At 39.3% G+C, this 20,023-nt stretch overlaps 1 protein-coding gene across 12 annotated transcripts in view; it reads left to right on the plus strand.

Annotated features, from left to right (window-relative positions):
• The window catches only part of THRB (thyroid hormone receptor beta), a 392,197-nt gene that overhangs the window by 160,529 nt on the left and 211,645 nt on the right, over positions 1–20,023 (plus strand). For all 12 annotated transcript variants that reach the window (XM_066245972.1, XM_066245976.1, XM_066245969.1 and 9 more), the window contains one exon: positions 10,049–10,120. The gene's annotated coding sequence lies outside the window, so the exon portion shown is untranslated. The remainder of the gene's footprint in view (positions 1–10,048; positions 10,121–20,023) is intronic.

The following is a 20,023-nucleotide window of genomic DNA, read 5'->3' on the forward strand; positions in this document are numbered from 1 at the left end:
CTGACCAACAGGTATGCACAAATTTTGATTATAGCAGGTATCTTTGAATTTTTCCTAGTCTAAGAGCAAAGGTTTCAATATTCATTATTAAGTAAGATTTTTTTTTTGTTATAGGGTTTTTTAGATTGAAAACATTTCCTTTTGATCCCAGTTTGCTGGCATTTTTATCATAAATAGATTTGAATGATATAAATGCTTTCATATAAATGCTTTTCTGCATCCACTGAAATAATTATATGTTCCTTTTCCATTTTCCTTTAATAGAATGGTTTACATTGATTGATTTTCCAGTATTGAACCAACCTCCTATTTCTAGAATAAATCCCTCTTACTCATAATGTGTTATACTTTATAAAATATCTCAGAATTCAGTTCGCTAATATATTTTTAGTATATTTCTCCTAAATTTATAAGAGAGATTAGTTTGTAATTTTTTTTCTTGTAATATTCTCATTGAATATTAAGAGGTTGTTCTGGCCTCATAAGATGAGTTTCATATAATGAGTTGAGACATGATATCTTTTTTTATATTCTGAATGAACAATGTAACCGTAAGTGTTTGGAAAAAGTCACCAATAAAGCAGTTTAAGACTGGAGGATATTTTGTGATGAAATGTTTAAGTACCAAGTCCATTTCTTTAATAAGAAGAGGACTATTCACATTTGTATTACTTTTTCTTGTTTTGGTAAAAATTATTTTAGGTGGTTTATCCATTTCATTGATATTTTCAAATATTGCCATAAAATGTTCTATTCAGTACTTATCTTTTAATTTTCCAGATGTTTTAAAATCAAGGCATTACAATTATTGTGAAAAAGTTAATATTCATTTAGATTTGCTGCATATTTCCTTTTTTTTTTTTTTTTTTTTTTTTTTTTTTTTTTTTTTTTTTTTTTTTTTTTTTGCTCATTATTTATTTCTGTATTTTCAAGCCCTACCTGGACCTTTTTTCTCCTGCCTAAAGTATACTCTAATGTTTCTTTGATGTTGGGCTGTTGTTGGAAAATTCTCTTAGAATTGCTAGTCTAAAAAAGTTCCTACTTCCTCTTGATTTTAGAACAGCCTTATTAAGATCTAACTGATATAAAATAAAATGGGCCTGCCAGGAGGTGGTGCAGTGGATAGAGCGTCGAACTGGGATGCGGAAGGACCCAGGTTCGAGACCCCGAGGTCGCCAGCTTGAGTATAGACTCATCTGGTTTGAGCAAAGCTCACCAGCTTGGACCCAAGGTCACTGGCTCAAGCAAGGGGTTACTCAGTCTGCTGAAGGCCCACGGTCAAGGCACATATGAGAAAGCAATCAATGAACAACTAAGGTGTTGCCACGCGCAATGGAAAAACTAATGATTGATGCTTCTCCTCTCTCCATTCCTGTCTGTCTGTCCCTGTCTATCCCTCTCTCTGACTCACTCTCTGTCTCTGTAAAAAAAATAAATTAATTAATTAAAATAAAATGAATATAAATTTAAAATATATAGTTAAATGAACATATGTATACACTGTTAAAACATCACGACACTCAACATAAGGAACTTACCCATTACCCCCAAGCTTTGCTTATGCCCCAGTTTGATTCTCCAAAAGTAGAGAGTAAGTTTGGGGAACTTAGAACAAACTCATATTTTCCTGGGCCTTTGCATTGTGTTCAGCAGGGAACTAGATAAATATTTTTCAATTTCCTGGGACAGCATAATAATAATAACAGCTAATATTTACATCATACTAAGATGTGCCAGGCACTGTTATAGACACAACTCTATGAATTAGGTGTTATTATTGTCTTCATTTCATCATTGGCAAACTTAAATGTGGGCACTAGGACTCCCATAAGTGTGTCTCTGAGCATAACTGGACACCTTCATACTTTGGCCTGATGAAAATCTTCTACCTGAAGGTTCACTGGTGTCTCAATATCAACCATAGATGTATTATTTTCAAACCTTTTGTCTTATTTTTATTTTAGAAAACTTGAAAACTATGGGTAAAAATACAGAATAAAATTTAAATCACCAGTAACTCAAATACCCAAAGGTTACCACTTTTAGGGTTTAACAGTATTTCCTTTAAGTTTTTTGCCATTATGGATAACAGCATATGGACATCTTTGTCATGGAATCTTCCATATAACCATAATCATTGATTCTGAGAAGTAGAGATTCTGAGTCAAATAATGTGTTCAGCCCTGGCCGGTTGGCTCAGTGGTAGAGCATCAGCCTGGCGTGTAGAAGTCCCGGGTTCAATTCCCGGCCAGGGCACACAGGAGAAGCACCTATTTGCTTCTCCACCCCTCCCCCTCTTCTTCCTCTCTGTCTCTCTCTTCCCCTCCCGCAGCCAAGGCTCCATTGGAGCAAAGAAGGCCCGGGCACTGGGGATGGCTCCTTGACCTCTGCCCCAGACGCTAGAGTGGCTCTGGTTGTGGTAGAGCGACGCCCCGGAGGGGCAGAGCATCACCCCCTGGTGGGCAGAGCGTTGCCCCATGGTGGGTGTGCCAGGTGGATCCCGGTCGGGCGCATGCGGGAGTCTGTCTGACTGTCTCTCCCAGTTTCTAGCTTCAGAAAAATACAAAAAAAAAAAAAAAGAAAGAAAGAAAGAAAAGAAAAAAGAATGTGTTCAACTCAGGCTTTGGATGCACTCATTGTTGTTTTACCTGCTGGGTGGGTAGCAGTGGTCTCGGCAGGTGCACAGTAAGCAGATGAATGTCGAAGTAGTCCCGTGTAAGAAAGAATATTTCAGGACTGAGAATACTGGCAAGAAAGCCACCAAAGGATCTCTGAGATGATGATTTTGTAGTGTCTGTTTCCTTTTTCCTTTTAGAAAGAGAAAATGGATTTTCTTTTTTTTCTTCTTCTTCTTCTTTTTTTCTTTTTTTGTCATAAGTAGCTTTCTTTTGGTAGCTACCATGAAATTTGGAGAGATAGAGCCTTTTATTGTTTACTTGTTTGTTTTTACTGTTAATTATGTTGCTCTGATTCTACTTGTGTTCACTTGGTCAAAAGAACCATTACCAAGTTTATTCTGGTATATAATCTGGACTGACAACCTCAACGCCCAGATTCGGCCACGCTTTGTTTGGAGATCCTCCGGGGGTGGCTCTCCGGAGTGATGAATGCCATCTTTGTTTAAAGGGACAGGAGGAAGAATAATCTAATTCTACCAAAGAGAGACGACAGCAAGCCGATCCTGTGTTTCCATTGCTGTTGGAAAAAGAACAGTAAATGACAGCAAAATTGAATAGCTTGATACCTGCACGGTATAAATTACCCAGCGGAAGAGATGTGTTGAGAAGGAGAGTGAGGATTTGATCTCTGCCTTTCAGTTTTCGGTCATTGTCAACCACCAAGTACAAAAGTTGGCTCAGCAAACCTTGGCTTCATCCAGGATACTAGGGAGAGAGCCAAGAGATTTTTTTTTCCCCCTGCTAAGTTGCTCTGGATTGGTCTTTTGTGGATATGTTTACATTGGTGAATAAAGTCAAAGTACTTGAGTCATTTTGACACAGTAGTGTTTTTCAGACTGTGGGTTGGGCCCTATTTAGTGGGTAATGAAATCAATTTAGCTGGTCATTACTAACTTTTCTTTAGTGCAATAGTATTTAAAAAAGAATATAATAGGATACAGAATGGAATAGACAATATCAAAGTGCCTCACATAAATAAGAATATTATTTTATAAAACTTTTGTTTTAGTTAGATATACCTACACAATCCATATATGTGTACATGTGTTACAGATTAAAACATACTTTTTATTGACAATCTTGGTCAAATAATTACTGTTGGAAGTTTTTTACTTTAATTTTTTTTCTGGGAATACGTTTGTATATAGATAATTTTCTAAAAGTTATTTTGTTTGGAATTGAAAGGATCAAACTTCAGGTTTGGGGGTTGAGATGAACAGGGTATCTTCACAATGCTATGGACAGTAATTATCTTTTTGATGATCTAAACTTTAAGTAGAAAAAAAGATTGGCTTATCTGAATCTGTTTTTATTGTGAACCTGTAGAGAAAGCAACTTTAATAATGACACCTCTTTTGATGGAAAGTATCCCAAAGTTAGAAAACCACCATAATGGCATTCAAATACCAACCCAAGCGTCACCATACTTTGACAAGATAATGGCTCATGGTAATACTATATACCTACTTGCCTATAATTTGAGTTAAGAATTTATCAAACAATGAAGACACTCAGAGTTGATTGTGATGACATATGCTGATTTTAAAACGTTACTATGATTATAAGGAGTGAGAATGCAAACCCAGGTAACGTTGGTACTGTGTTCAAAGTTTAACCACTACACTGTATAACCTTTCTGTATGTGAACCTATGCCTAGAATATGGTGGGCTCTTGACAATTATTTGTTAAATGATTAAATGAAATAAGTGAATGAAAAAAAGAAAGAAAAAAACCTGTTACTATGATAATTCAATAATAAAATAAATATTTACTTTTGCGATGTTTCTCCCCCTCCCCCTTAATTCAATTTAGTTCAAATCTCTGTGTGTTGATTGCTTTGAGTTAACAATAAGTGTTGGGGACTTGGGTTAGATCAAAGTAGTGGCCCATTTTTATATTAGTAAGCCTTCAAATGTGAGAAATATGTATATGAATATTTATATAAAGATCATATTAGCATGGGATACATTCTACCAACTATACTCATTTCTTGGTTTTTCATCCTTATGAAACTAAAGAACAGTCAATACAATAAATAAAAAGTCATTCTAGAAAAAGGCAGTAGCTTCCCAGGACGCTATTCAAGAAGGATTTGGAGATTGTGTTTGGACTCAGCAGTCATCAGGAAGGGTTGTGTTTGATTAGTACTGTCTGTGATGAACATGGGAGGGGGGCAGTGGTGATATTTATGCCATGTGTTGACCTTGGAACTTTCCAGTTTAGCAAATCTTTACAGTATCTTGGAACCATGAGTTTCTTCTTCCACTTTATAGGGGCAGGAGAAGGAATAGCAGGTGGATGTAACCCACAGTTAAATCTTTTAGTAATCCCTTGCTCTTGTTTATTGCTGTTCACATTCATCTGGACTGCTCAGACTATTTGCCTCATAGATGTTTATCTCTGTTGAGTCCTTTCCATTCCCATTGCTACTGTCACATTCTTGAGCCTCATTAAAAGAATTATTGTAGAAACTTTCTAAATCATTTCTCTGCTTCCGGCACTTACAATTTTTATAGAATCAAAGGTCATGGACTCCACTGAAGACCATGTGAGAGCAGTATACCATCTCTCATAAAACTGAATGCTTACACAAACTCCTGCCAGCTTGTTCAGAAGTGTTGGAAATTCCCTGAGGTCTGCCCTCGATTAAAAACCCCTAGTCTTAATCAGATAAATTGTCTCCCTCCAATTTATCCCCCAAATTTCCATCAGGGTAATATTCCTAACATCCATTTTGGAGCATATTACTCTCTACTCAGAACCATTTCATTTTTCATTGAATTGGAAACCAAATTCTTTCAAGCTCTTGTCTTTGTAGCCTCATTGCTTCCTTCTCCCAAATACACAGCCTTCTAAGCCAAACTAGACTATTCCTGTTTCCCCAGTGTTTCCTTCATTTTGTTCCCACAGTTGCTACTTTCAAGCCCAATATCTGTTCTGATTCTCTTTTTTTTGTTTTGTTTTGTTTTGTTGTGAATGTAGCTCTTAGCACTGAGTCATACCTTGCATAATATCTTGCACATCATCGGGATGTATTTGCCTATTATCCCTCAGATCCTATCTTGCCCTTTCCTTGTATTTCTGAGAGGCTGCTCACTGAGGGTTGTGCTATCCAGGTTCCTGAGTCAGTTGACCTTCATCTGAGTTCAGTCATTGGAAAACTCTGAAGGGAGAATGAAAGGCTGAAAGAAGGGAGAAGTCAGGATATTTCTTCCCCACATTCTCTGCCTCATCAGACAGTATTTCTGATGGCAACTGGGTCTCCTCTAGGACTTCATTCAGCTCCTACTAAAGAGGACCTTTGAGCCTTTAGTTTCTGCTAGTTGACCTTGGTTCCAGAGCTCCACTATCAATATTTTTATTCTTTCTCCCTATCGTTCAGGGATTTCCATAATCACTGAGTTCCTGGATGCCTCATTTTCCCATTTGCCTTCACATCTTTTTCTTCCTGTATAATCAATGTCTTGCATTGTAGTCCTCTTTAAATACTTAGTTAGACCAGTTTGTATTTTCCTGGTTGAATCTTGACTGGTACAACTCATAATTGGTGAATATTTGCTGAATTTTATTACCTAATTTTAAACCGTCTTCTAAATGGGCATCTGTTTTTTGAGTAAACTTGGCTGGGGTTGTCCTATATCAGTGATCTAGTGCATAATAGCATTACTTGGGATTACCTAGCATAGTAACAAATAACCTCAAAACTCAATAGTTTGAAACAATTGGTATTTATAAACTCACGAGTCTGAGGGTTGGCTGAGTGGTTCTTCCACTTTGAGCTGAGACCACCAATGCATCTGTGGTCAGCTATAGGTCAGCTAGGTGGCTGTGCTCATGATGCCCAAGCTCTTTCGTATGTATGGGGCTTGGTTAGTCAAGACTGATCTAAGATGGCCTTGGAAGAGACAACTGACATTAATTAACTGCATTCCATGTTTCTCAACCATGATAGTCTAATAAGGCATGTTCTCATGGAGATCACAAAGAATAAAAAAACCAAACACTTAAACATAACAAAATTTTTTTAAATATCTGCAGGCAGCATACCTGCTAAAAGTCCATTGGCCAAAGCAAGTCACATGGCCAAAATCAGAATCAAAGGGGCAAGAAAATAGACTCAAATTCTTTAGTGAGAAGAACTGTAGAGTTGCATGATGAAAGAGTAGGTACAGGGAAGGGTGAAGAATGAAGGCTATCATTGCAATACAATCAGCCTGTCTCTGGCTCATAAGGTGGGAAGGGACCTAAGACAACAGAGACGATAGATTGATAGATAGGTAGGTAGATAGATGATGTTAATTTTTTGCCATAATAGTAACTCTTTTAAAATGAAAACTGCAATAAAATACACATTACATATTTGTTCATTTGTTCTGTACTGTTCATTTGTACATAGTTACTGAATGGAAAAAAAACAGACCAAGTAAAGAGCCATTTATAAATAACATATTAGTAAACCAAGTTAAAGGAATTTTATTTATCCTTTAACCTTCAATTTGCATTAATTGGGAGCAGTCCTGGGAAATTATGCCAACCTCACCTCAGGTCAAATGGCTTAACAAAATGAACTGTTTCATGCCCAGAAATAAATGTATTCCAAATATAAATATGAATCAGTTACAAAACAGATTCTTTTGAAAGTACAAAATAACCACACTGTTAATATATTTGTGCCCCAATTAAAAATGTGTAAAGGACACACATTCTAGGCTAAAGTTGTCCCAGGGAGTGATTGTCATTTTTGTCTTGAATCATGTGTATACAAACTGGGCCACCGCCTTTGAGCCAGGACCAAATGCACAGCTTCCTGTTTTCTGAAGAGAAGAATTAAAACTGGGAAGGTTGGGAGGGTCTGGGGCTTGACCTTGCTACTTCAGATTTTCTTCATCGCCAACAAATCACTTGGAATTTGTCTACTTGGAATATGCACAATTGGTTTGCTCTTGGTTTGAGACACACTATGAAAGAGACGCTGCTTGTATTATAGCAGTGGTCCCCAACCACCGGTCCGCGGGCCGGTACCGGTCCATGGGCCATTTGGTACTAGTCCGCAGAGAAAGAATAAATAACTTACATTATTTTTGTTTTATTTATATTTAAGTCTGAACGATGTTTTATTTTTAAAACGTGACCAGATTCCTTCTGTTACATCCATCTAAGACTCACTCTTGATGCTTGTCTCAGTCACGTGATACATTTATCCATCCCACCCTAAAGGCCCGGTCCGTGAAAATACTTTCTGACATTAAACCGGTCCGTGGCCCAAAGAAGGTTGGGGACCACTGTATTATAGCAAAATTTGGAAGCCGCTTCAGTGGCACCGTTTTTCTATTTCCTTCTCTGCAGTTTTATCTTTAGAACCTGAGCTTGTTCTCTGTGATTCAGAACAAGGCCTGTAACACCCTACTGCCTGCGTGAGATTTCTGGCTAGCCTCTTCTTCACTGTTTGACTTTGGGCAAAATTTTAAACTTTTCTCTGCCTCTCCTTTCCTCATCTGAAAAATGGGATTATTAATACTACCTACTTTATATGATCATTTTGGAAGTTAAATTAGGTGAAAGACTATTGCATAGCCCAGCCCACGAAATGTGCTGTAAATTTTACATATAAAAATGTTTACTGTTTTAAATCATGATATGAGAATTTTTAAGTTCTTTATACTTAATCAGATTCACATATATTCTTCAAAACCTAAATCAGAATTTATACTCTCAAAAAATAAATCAAGGTCTAATATTGTTTTCATACAAAAGACAGTTTGTTTTTAAATATGAATGTCAGGAGTATAGTGATATATATTTATGCAGATTTGCCAGAAAGCCACCAGATTTACATAAACAAGCTTCTCGACCCTGGCAAGTCAGTCTTTAGAATGCTTTTAGTTCATGTGTGTCTTAACTGTCATCATCTCTGGCCTCATACTATCAGAGTTACTGATTGTCTAGCAAACAGTGAGGTTATATCGATTGCTTGAGATCTGCAGATTTACGACAAGAGCAGTGGAGAAAGGCTTTGAAGAAAACAGATAAATGCAGCCGCACAGTCTTCCCTAAGGTTTCTTTACAAGGGGGAAAAATTAATAATAAGCAGATCAAATTTTAACAAATACATTTTGCCTTTTAACACATTGAGTGTTGATTCTGCATGGAGTCATCATGCAGAGAACCACTTTGTTAAAACAAGACAAGGCAACATCCCGAGAAGCTCAGAGTTGAGTGGCAGAGAAAATTCACATCTATACACATACATATGGCCACCCACACATAACGAACAATCACTTGACTGATATAACAAGTGCTTTTATGGTGCCATAAATGTTGGGTGTTGGGTGGAAAGGCAATGACTGAACATGTGTTTATTCAGTGGCAGCTAAAAGGATGAGCTAGAGGTTTTAGACGTTGAGTCTAAAAATGTAGAGGAATACACACATATACATGGATTCATATCGTACAGGTAAATTAAAAACACACAACATTGTACATTGTCCTAGGTACACATATTGTATGTAAACATTTTTTAAAAAGTGAACTGGAAAAATGCAAACAAATGTATGTTCTGGCCTTGGAGTGGAGTTGTCAAGGAGATTATGCTCTATTTTTTTTTTTTAATTAATAAAAGCAGAGCAGATGGGAAAATGTTTATCAGTGGTCCACTGTGGGTAGCGGGAACTCATTCTTTCTACAAACCTCTGTTTTTCTATGCTTGCTAATGTCCATACAACAACAAAAATCTGGGAACCATCATCAGTTGTAAAGCAGCTTCTCACTTGTCCAGACACTCAGAGACACTGTCTGCGGCACAAGCAGATGCCACGTTTGTTTGGATGTCTCCTTCATGTATACCTGTGCAAAGTGTCCACCTCATAATCGCACCTAACACCGTCTAGACAGGACCATGGCGTCATGCTTGGATGCATAGCCTGTGGTTTCACCACAAGGCACAGCCGAAGCTTTTATTTGTTAAGACCCATCCCAGAAAACATCCTCTGGGGACCCAACTGGACCCTCTTTAGCACAGATTTCCTAAATTATTTAAGATTCACATTTGTCTTTCAGTCATTTTCCCAGACTGAGAATTCAGAATTCCTTAATTCTCAAAAGTCCTGTCCACAGGAAAGTAGGGCTTTGGGATCCACAAGCGTTGTCCCCTGCCTGTAGTGTTCCTATGGTCCTTGTGTCAAAGGCTTCTCTGAAACCATCCCCCCCCTCAGAATGAGATTTTATCTAAATCTATTTGCGTTTATTCAAAATCAGAGACAGCTCTGAGACCAGACCCTCTTTAAACATAGAAAGAATAGCAGATTAAGCAAATGTTGGGAAACTTTAAAAAGCACTTCTATTTATTTTCTTGTGTTTCCTTTTTCTCCAGATCGGCGGTTTCCCTCCCATTGGCTGACCTGCGTGGGTGCCAAGTTCCACACGTGATTTAATGGATCAGAAGGTCAGATATCAGGCTTAACTCGGGTGTTGGCAAACTCGTGATCTGTATGCTTTAACTGTCACTTTCCAGCATTGTGGGAATTACCTTCCCATGTGCGGTGTCGCCGCTGTTGCTCTTTGCACATAGTTCTGAATGCTTGTAGGTATTCAGGGAGATGTAAAGCAGTCAGTGGGCTAAAAACCAGAATGGACTAAAGGAATACCACACATTCACTTGGGAGAAGAAGAGTAATTAATTATAGGACAGGGAGAGAAAGGAGCCCATTTTGCATTTGTTATGTGGGAAAATCGTGCTCGTTAAAGATCTAGCAATCCTTTCCCATTTCTTCTACATGTTAAAAAAAAAAAAAAAGGCCTAAGAAGGACAGCACCCTTAGGCCGGAGCGAGTCAGATCGCAGATAAGCACCTGCGCAGTGAGGCTCCCCTGTCTTGACTGACAAGCCCTGTGGATCCTCCCGGATGTTTGACACTGTCGAGCAGCCCTGTGTGCCACACGAGGTTCAAAATCGGAACCCAGTTTGTTTACAGTTTTATAACAACAGTTTCAGTTTGTCTCTGCCGTGAAGGTTGTGTCAGCACTTTCCTTTTTCTGTTTATTATTTTTAGCACTTTAAAAGCTACCCATGGGGGGGGGGAAAAAGTGTTTTTCTGGCTGTAAGGTAGCATTCCGGCTGGGCCATCATCGTCTGGTGGAGTCTATAGAAAAACGCTCGCGGGCTGTGGGAGTCGGGGCTTTTGAATGCTGTCTTTGTGCCTCCCCTGGCCCAGGGCCTCTGTCCTATTGTCTAGGTGCCTCAGTCAGGGGTGGCGCTATCTGATTGTAACCAGTACTAATATTACAGCGCTCGGTGCCCAGGCCCTCCTGGGGGAGGGGGCCCAGTCTGGCTGCCTCTGTCTCCCAGCCTTCTCTCCAGGGGACCCGTCACAGCTCTCGTATCAGAAAACACTATTTGTAATTTATAGAATGTGCAAGGAAAAGGGACCAGCAAGGATTGTCTAGACCTGTGTCTCTCTCCATCATTCCTTTTTGTTTCTTTCTGGGTGTTTTTTTTTTAACAAAGATCCCTTTTCCCAAATGGAATCTTTTCAGTGAACCCCAATTTGTAAGACATGGAAAAGTACAGGTGTTTTGCATGAAGACGAGAAGGGTGCTGCAGAGCCCACTCCTCAGCCCCGTCCTCACCCACCCCTGCCTGGTCTAGGTGACTTCTCGGGGTCCTCACCCCTCCCAGGAAACCTACCCCTCCTCAGAATATTTGCGCACCATTCCTGCCAAACAGTCCCCTCAATGTACAGATAAGGAAACAAGAGAGGTGATTTTTATAAATGTTCAAAGCATACAGCGTTAGACACTGAAGAGTTCTCACTATATCTATTCGTGTGTATGGGGTTCTAGAAAAGGCACGACTGGTCTGTGGTGGTAGGAATCTGGAGCAGTGATTACCTCGGCAAGAAGAATGGATTAACTGGCAAAGGACATGAGGTAAGTTTCTGGAGCCAGGAAGTGTGTATCTTTACAGAAGTGTGGACGACTTGGCATTTGTCAAAACTCACCTGTGCTTTTTACTGTATATAAATTATACCTCCATTTAAAAAAATAATAAAAGCAAAGAGGGAAAATAAAGCAAAAAACCCCCAAACAAACGGGGGCATTTAATGAATGAACATACTGATGAATGTTCTTATATATTGAAAATACTGATAAATTTCCTTAATGCTAAGTAGGCTACTTATTAAGTGGGGTCTAAGGTCACTATACAAAGTTCAGAAAATAAGAGACTGGGCTGCTTTTCCAACCGGAGACATATGTATATATTCTCAGAGAATTCCAGGCAGTAGCCTGACACCGCTGAAGACCTTTGGGGGTCTTCCAGCCTGTAATGTGGCGAACGGATGGTAAGGGGAGTCCTGGGAATGAAAATCTCAAGAACAATGTGTGATTCATGCGTCTCTGGGACAGGTGTTATTGGCAATGCCGGGGACATCATTTATAATGTTTTCATATTCTGCTGCCTTGTCTGAATGCTTTTCCATGACCTACATAATGCAAGGCTTCTCTCTATACATCTTAGAAGAGTGGGACCCCCAGTGACTAAGGGTGAAAGACAGGCCTAATGACACCTATGAAGTAAGCTAAGAGGGTTTCAGTTGCTTTGCTGTCCGCATGTGTCAGATATTCTCAAATGACTGGTCATGCCCCTATACCCTCACAATAAGACGTTTTGACCCTCTATAAAGCACGTTCTTCCCCCTGAAATACATACTTTGAGCCAATCCTATTTAAATTTCTCCATCTGTGTGTTGTAGAAGTCAGGCAGTAACATGGGAGGTGATAATTTTGGTTGAAATGTGGTTGAAGACATTGACCAAGGCAGTAGGACCCAGCAGCTGACTCTGCCTTCCAGCGCCTGATGAGGAGACTGGGGCAGGGAAGAGCAAGACAATGCTTTTTAGAGGAAATACTGACAGAGCTAGGACATGGCCAGGGAGGGTCCCGCGGAGCCAGAGCAGGAAGGATTTATAGCTGCTCACATGTTCCAGCTTTGAGGCTGTGTTACTTTTCTTCAGAAAGGACAAGCTGTCTATTCCTTGAGTGATTTCCCGACAAAGGGCTTGTTTTAATTCATGACATGGGTCCACACTGAAAAAAATTTAGTTCCCCTAATGAAGCTATTGCAAAATTTCCATAAAATAGAACCTTTTCGAGAACCAGGACATCTTTTAAATTCACAATTACCGTGCTTTGCCTGCATGTACATGCAAATTTCCTAATCAAATTAAATTTAATTCAGCAAGAAATTTTTATCCAACCGATTCAGTTTAATGTGCCTAAGAGCAGAAATGAAAGTACACAGTGTAAGAGTTTTGACAGAATTTGCAATTTTGCAAAACTTGCTTTTTTGCAATTCTGTAATCATTCTAAAGCAGGGGTAGTCAACCTTTTTATACCTACCACCCACTTTTGTATCTCTGTTAGTAGTAAAATTTTCTAACTGCCCACCGCTTCCACAGTAATGGTGATTTATAAAGTAGGGAAGTAACTTTACTTTATAAAATTTATAAAGCAGAGTTACAGCAAGTTAAAGCATATAATAATAATTACTTACCAAGTACTTTATGTCAGATTTTCACTAAGTTTGGCAAAATAAATCTTTATAAAACAACTTACTATAGTTAAATCTATCTTTTTATTTATACTTTGGTTGCTCTGCTACCACCCACCATGAAAGCTGGAATGCCCACTAGTGGGCAGTAGGGACCAGGTTGACTACCACTGTAAAGGAACTGTTTGTTCAACTCATTAAGAGCCACCTATCCAAAGAAAAAGTACCGAGGCCCTGGCAGTTTGGCTCAGTGGTAGAGCGTCAGCTTGGCATGTGGATGTCTGGGTTCAATTCTTCTCCACCCCTCCCCCTCCTCCTCACTCTCTTTTTCTCCCTCTCTCACTCTCTCCCCTCCTGCAGTGATGGCCTGATTTGTTCAAGAGAGTTGGCCTGGGCGCTGAGGATGGCTCGGTGGCCTCCACCTCAGGCACTAAAATAATGGCTCCATTGCAGAGCAATGGAGCAACGGCCCCAGAAGAGCAGAGCATCGCCCCCTAGTGGGCTCGCCGGGTGTATCCCGGTTGGGACACACGCGGGAGTCTGTCTCTGCCTCCTGGCCTCTCACTATAAAAGAAAGAAGGAAAGAAAAGAAAGTACCAAGACAGAAATTATATGTCCTCTCCATTTCAGTGACTTGGAGCATATGATTTCCTGGAGCTAATGTTCTTGAAATGCATGCATGTATGAAGTATGTATGTATGCATGTATGAAGTATGTATGTATGTGTTTATTAAGTTAAGTGATCCAACTGGTCTTACAAAATGCAACCTGTGTAGTCACATTTCCATTATTCATCAGAATGAAAATGGGGATAAAATGTCAATAATCAAAGCCCAATCTATAAAGCGTCGACCTGGAAATGCTGAGGTCGTCAGTTCGAAACCCTGGGCTTGCCTGGTCAAGGCACATATGGGAGTTGATGCTTCCAGCTCCTCCCCCCTTCTCTCTCTCTCTCCTCTCTCTCTCTCTCTCTCTCTCTGTCTCTCTAAAATGAATAAAAAAAAAATTTTTTAAAAAAAGCCCAATCTAGTGATATTTTGTCCATCAACTTTTTCACATCAGCTACCTGAACCTTTTCAACCACTTAACTGCTTAGAAGGGCTGTTAATAAGTGAGTAAATACTCTGATTTGAATATTATCCCCTTTTCTCTCTCCTAGCTATTTTCCCTATTGGTGCTATTGGTCTCATAACAACAAAAAAAAACAGGTTGAAAGAAAAAGAATACACAATTTAAGGTGCAAATTATTCTTCTCGGTTTCCAGACAAGGAAACTGAGGATAAAATTGTCATGAGCAATGCCTGTCACCATGTGTGGACGGTCCGGCTTTCACTCACGTCTTTCTAAGTGCCTGCCTTAAAGTGGGCAGTAATGGATCAAAACTAATCAGTTACGTTTGCTGGATTGGGACAATAGCTAAATATGTGGAGAGAATAAACTAGTTGGAGCCTGCCCATAACAGAAAACCACACAGTGATAAATACACAAAGGTTTTTTGGTGTTTGTTTGTTTGTTTGTTTTTCTCTTCAGGGCAGCAGGTGGGACTTAAGTACTTTCTCTCTTTCTGCATTTCTATTCTTAGCATATGAATTTATCCTCAAGGTTACCTCTTGCTTCAAGATGGCTGCTAGAGGGTTAGAGGCTCTAGTCCTCACATATAAATTTTAGGCATCAAGAAAGATGGGAAGAGAGCAGTGAAAAGACACCCTTTGCTCTGTTTTGCCTCATTAAAAGACCTTACCAGAATTCCCACCCAACAACGTCTAGCTATTATACAATCACAGACTACTAGTTGCAGAAGAAACTGGAAAAGGTAGCTGGTACTTTGCCACCTAGAAGTAAAAGGAGATTTGGTTATAAAGAAATCTTGTGGAGGCGCCTAGCAGACCTGGGCACAGTTAGGCGGCTACAGTACTAGAGGCTCTCCAGTCTTGGAGGAGAATGATCAGGGTGGCGTGTTAGAGGGAATGATCTTGTAGCCAACTGTGCGATGAATGACAGGGGCAATGAAAGGTCCATCTGAGGACTCCGATTTGAGGTGATGAGCTTAGCATTAGTGGGGTGGCACCAGGGCCAGAGAAAGGAGATGAGTGTGGTAAAACTTGTGAAGAATGGAATGACCAAATAAAAAGTATTCACTAATTGCTGTGCAATTCAAAACTGTGTTTCAATCAACACACTGTATACACACATATGTGTGTGTTGTATATATACATGTGTATGTGTACATATATTCATATACATATGCATATATAGAGATAAATATAGATATAGATGATGATATAGATATAGATATAGATGATATATATATAGATTTGGATACAGATAGATAGAGATAGATAGATAGATGATAGATAGATAGATAGATAGATAGATAGATAGATATAGATAAATAGCAACCCAACAAAGACATTTAACTAAAGTTCTAGGAAAGGAAGTCTATCAGGATAAATTAAAAAGTTACACGGTGTTTTTCTACACAGAAAATAGGCTGGAATTTCAGGATGCTGTCTCTGAACAATATATAAATAATACATAGATAAATACATGCATGCATGCATACAACACAAATAACATAAAACTTTCCTAGGGCTCCATACCACCAATAGCAATCAATGATTTTTCAAACTTTGTCATTCCTAAAAAAAAAAGAAAAAGGAAAACAAAAAAGGAGCTCAATTATAGACTTTAAAAGAGAATAAGAGTTATCATAAGAAACCAAGCTAGAGTAAGTTGGAAAATTAGGATGGGGAAGGTACCAATTTTTCTTTCTTTTTTTTTTTCCTTACCTTCACTATTTATTTTTTTCTGTTTCTTCCTTCTCTCCTCTCTTTTCTTTCCTTTTTTTTTTATAAATAAATTTTTATTTTAATGGGGTGACATCAATAAATCAGGGTACATACATATATTCAAAGAAAACATTTCCAGGTTATCTTCTCATTTAGTTCTGTTGCATACCCATCACCCAAAGAGAGATCGTCCTCCGTCACCCTCTATCCAGTTTTCCCTGTACCCTTCCCCCTCCCCCTCCCCCTCTCCCTCCTTCCCTCCCCCCACCCCACTCTTGTCCATGTCTCTTAGTCTCGCTTTTATGTCCCACCAATGTATGGAATCCTGCAGTTCTTGTTTTTTTCTGATTCACTTATTTCACTCCGCATAATGTTATCAAGATTCCACCATTCTGCTGTAAGTGATCCGATGTCATCATTTCTTCTGGCTGAATATAGTATACCATGGTGTATATGTGCCCCATCTTCTTTATCCAGTCTTCTATTTTTTTTTTACAGTGATTAAAAGCCTTTAAGCAAACTCCTGGCCAATACAGCAAGAAACCATAAAAGAGCAGTGTCCTTAACATGTTTCCTCTCTTTTCTTTTTTCTTTCTTTCTTTCTTTCTTTCTTTCTTTCTTTCTTTCTTTCTTTCTTTCTTTCTTTCTTTCTCTCTCTCTCTCTCTCTCTCTCTCTCTCTCTTTTTCTTTCTTTCTTTCTTTCTTTTTCTTCCCTCCCTCCCTCCCTCCCTTCCTCCCTTCCTCCCTTCCTCCCTCCCTCCCTCCCTCTTCCTCTCCCTCTCCCACATAAGCACTTAACCCTTGTAAAAGTAATCCACAGAGCTGGTCAAAAGCGACCAACTTTGTCAGTCCAACTTTCTTGGTACTTGTTCGACACCCTTGGCTGCAAGGCAAAAATGATTTTTCATTTTAGCTTGGGAAACCGGCTAATGTTGAATAAGCATAACTTGACTTGCTGATTTTAACCCCCTCTGATTGCATTTTGTAAAGCTAATGTGAGTGCCATTTCCCCCCTCCAATGCTGGAGAGGGACAGTTTTTGTTGGCATTGACTGCTTGCTACTCCAGGTGTCTTCTCGGGAAGTTTGCTGAGGCAAGCATTGTAATTTCTGCTGTTTTAACGTCCTAGACAAAGTCTCTCATTAAAAAGTAATTGCCTATACACTTACATAGTAAAAATGTAAAAACATGCATGGGAAAAACACATGCCAACTGTAAACTGGTGGCTAGCTTGGCAAGAGAAGGGAGGGAGAGGAAAGAGATAGGGAGTCAGGTAATTAATGTTTTGCTAAGCTTTATTTCTTATAAAGAGAGATGAAGCAAGTAAAGCGAATCTAAATGGTGGCTACATGGGTGTCTGTGATATTGTTTTATATACCCTTTGAGTGTGTATAATATTTCATAATGTGTTTTTTTCATAATTTATTTTTTAATGAAGCAAATGCTATTCTTGCAGGCAAAGCGATTTGAGTCCTCGAAATTCTTTCCTTTATTCGTAACAGTCTGCTTACAGATTACATATTGTACTTCCATTTCTTTGCGTATGCTACTTTCCGCACCTGCCTTCCCCCTTTCCAGGCTTAACAGAGGCATCACATCCTCTAAGAAGCCTTGCCTGGTTCCCTGCTCCAAATTTATATCTGAGTTTGGCGGTCCTCACGTCTCAGAGGACACCATGCATGTTTGTATCATGGCATATATGACACTGTTCTGTAAACACTGGTCTACTTCTGTAATGGCCAAGATAATCATGTCTGGCTGAGCTACACTACCCCAGTGGGCACCATTCACACACTGTCCGACATGCACAGTTTTCGGGGCATCCCTGCCTCCTTCGCAGCAGAGAGAAAGCATCTTCCTACCTCCCTGCAAAATACCGATCCTAGTTCAAGCGCTGGAATTGGCACATAGCTACATAACAAACATTCGTTTTAATCAATGAAAAAGTGAACAGTCCACCAAACTCTAGTTTCCTTGATAAAGAATTCTTTAGACAGGTGGTTCTCAAATGTGGCCCCTAGACCAGCAGCATCTGCCTCGCCTGGGAATTTGGTAAAGTGCAGATTCCCTGGCCCCATCCCAGGCCGACTAAGTCAGAAACTCTGGAGGTGGCACCCAGGAAACTATTTAACAAGCCCTCGGGTGATTCTGATGCCTCCTTACCTGTGCAACATGCTAACTTAGACTGACCAAAGCTCCAAACAAAGGTTTCACCTCACCTCGACTGAGATTGGAAAGGTGAAGAGGAGAGTGATCTAGGAACTGTAAGGGGAGAGGGGGGCAGGCACAGGAAGTACCATCTGCCAAGACCCAGAAGCACGATAGGTCATTTGTAAGCAGACTTACAATGTCACGGATGGAGTAAAGAATGCAAGCTGGAAGGACAAGAAAGATGATAATCAGGAGGTCTGTCTAAGGTGTTTGGGTTTTAATCTGACAGCAGTGGGAAGCCACTTGAAATTTTTAAACACGGCGGTGATTTGATCCAGTTTTATACTTTAGAAAGGGCCCAATGGCAAAGATGTGACAGGTGGGATGGAGGTGAGATTGGCACTGTGGGCCAGGCAAGCAGCTCTGAATTAGTGTAGGTGGAAAATGAGGAGAGGTGAGCTAAGGCAGTCAGGTGGGAATAGAGAGGGTGAGATAGATTCCAGAAGTATGAAAAAAGTAGAACTGACTAAACACAGGAATTGATAGAATTCAGGAAGCAAGAGCAAAGTCCAGATGGTTCTCAGGTGTGCGTCTTAGGTGATGGATATACTTTGGTGTCATTCACTGACCTAAGAAACACAATAAGAGAAGGAGAGTTGGGGACCGGGATAGGGGCTGGAGAAGGTGGGTTTGGCTTGGACATTTGGAGTGGGAGGAGTTACTGGAACATTCATATGGAGACATCAAATGCTTACAGTTATATCCTGGGCTGGAAACTTCAGTTCGGTTGATATCTGGGTCTTAATCATTTATATGTCATAAACAATGCTGCAGTAAATATACTTATGCATAAATTTTGTCTTAATATGATTTTTTTCCATGGGAGAAATTTCCAGAATAAAGGTTGTTGATAAATACAGCCAAATTATTTTACAAAAGATTCTGTCAATTTATGCTCTCATTAATGATGTAGAAGAGTCACTCTCATCACATCTTCACCAACATTAATCTTCACAAACCGGATATCCTAATGATGAGGTTGCTTTAATGTCCACTTTCCTGATAACTTGTAAGGTTCGACATATTTCACTTTTGTTGACCTTTATCCAAAGATTATTCACTTGCCCACTTTCTATAGAATATTAACTTCTTAAACTGGTTTTCAGGAACTCACTTCCTCTGTTAAAGGTATTACCTCTTTACCCACCTTATGTGCTGCGAAATCTTTTTCTAACTTCTCATCTGTCTTTGCTATAGCACTGGTGGTTATTCTCTCTGCCTAGAACACTCTCAGGTATCCCCCAAGATACCTACTGAGCTCACTCCCTCACCTCCTGCAAGTCTTTATTCTAATCTTTTCCTCTCATCGAGTTCTACCCCGACCACACTGTGACCTACCAACAGGACACTTCTGATCCCCACTCCTGGCTCTCCTTTTCTTCTTTCCATTGCACTTTCCACCTTGTCACATACAATATGACATTTACTTTGTTAATTGTCAGCCTCTATTCAGTAGAATGTAAGCTCTTTGATAGCAAGAACATAAAGACCTTTGTTGGTATATATGTTATATATTTATATATATATATATAATGTTATATATATAATATCAAGCACCTAGAATAATGTCTGACACAAAGGAGATGCTTAATAAATATCTGTTAAATTAACATTGGTTGCCTTTATATTTTTATCTATTATCCTAGTGTTTCAAAATTTAATCCACATAAGTTTATCAGTCTTTGCCATTTCTTCCATTATTTTTGTGCTTAAATATTTTCCTCATGTAGAGGTCAATTAAATATTCAGGTGTATGTTCTTGAATGTTTTCTTAAGTTTTTCTTTTTTAAGAATTACTTT

Source organism: Saccopteryx bilineata, chromosome 10, assembly GCF_036850765.1.
Source record: "Saccopteryx bilineata isolate mSacBil1 chromosome 10, mSacBil1_pri_phased_curated, whole genome shotgun sequence".
Taxonomy (NCBI): Eukaryota; Metazoa; Chordata; class Mammalia; order Chiroptera; family Emballonuridae; genus Saccopteryx; species Saccopteryx bilineata.